This window comes from Trichechus manatus, unplaced genomic scaffold (assembly GCF_000243295.1).
Source record: "Trichechus manatus latirostris isolate Lorelei unplaced genomic scaffold, TriManLat1.0 scaffold00033, whole genome shotgun sequence".
NCBI lineage: Eukaryota > Metazoa > Chordata > Mammalia > Sirenia > Trichechidae > Trichechus > Trichechus manatus.
In genome coordinates this window covers 13,640,648-13,641,773 of record NW_004443969.1, presented here as the reverse complement: position 1 = coordinate 13,641,773, position 1,126 = coordinate 13,640,648, and positions in this window count along the sequence as shown.

Below are 1,126 nucleotides of genomic sequence, written 5' to 3'. Positions count from 1 at the left end.
AAAAATAACAAGGGAAAAAACAGACTTGATTATACAAAAATGAAAACCTATTTGTATTAATACCATAAACAAAATTCAAAGAAAACATTAGGCCTTAAAATTTTTCAGCTAAGATTTCAAACATAGATTTAATGCATTAATTTTTAAAATGATCCCATATATCCATTATAAAACATAAAGAACTCTCTAAAGATACTGGACAAAAATGAATTACATAATTCACGCAAAAAAAAAATCTAGTCTAATACTTACTTTGAAAAAAAATTAAAATAATTATATACCATGTTTTCTCGTTGAAATTAACTAATACATTAAAGTGAAAATACTTAATGTACTCTCATGGATTGTTGGTATTAGTTGATTTTGTTTCAATCCTTCTTATAAACAGCTTGGCAATGTGTGTCAATACCCTCATGAAAAGACTTAATATGTGATTCTATCACTTCACCTGTCTGGATTTATTCTGAAAAAATCTTCTTAAGGTAACGACAATACTCAAAAGAATGTCTGAGGTGGTATTATTTGTAATAGTGAAAACGGCGGATATAGCATAAATGTCACTCAATAGAGGAGAGGTAAAATAATATTACAGAGCCATTATTTTAAAATGTGTGGGAAAAGGTGTCAACTCTTTGTGACAACATGAAGAAAATTTTAAAAGCCTGTATAATGGAATGCATAGTATAAGTCAAATATCTATTATAGATGTAAATGTCTATTATATATGTTTAATAAAATCAGAAAGCAGTCAACATATTTATAATGTTTACCACTGCAGATCCCTGGTGGTACAGTGGTTAAGAGCTTGCCTGCTAACTAAAAGGTCAGCAGCCCGGATACACCAGGAGCTCCTTGGAAACCCTGTGGGGCAGTTCTCTGTCCTATAGGGTCGCTATGAGTTGGGATCTGCAGACATGAGAAAAAGCAATTTACTTGTACCTTCCAGACCTGCCTGAATCCAGACTTTTATAAACTATTTTCATTTATGATACATTGTTGCTGAGCATGACAAAACTTAGGGCCAAGTGTGTGAGACAACACTCGGCTCATTATGAGAAACTCAGGCCATATGATCACCTGATGTCCCAAGGTTAGGACTGGAGTGCTCTCTCAAGGTCAAGCAGCA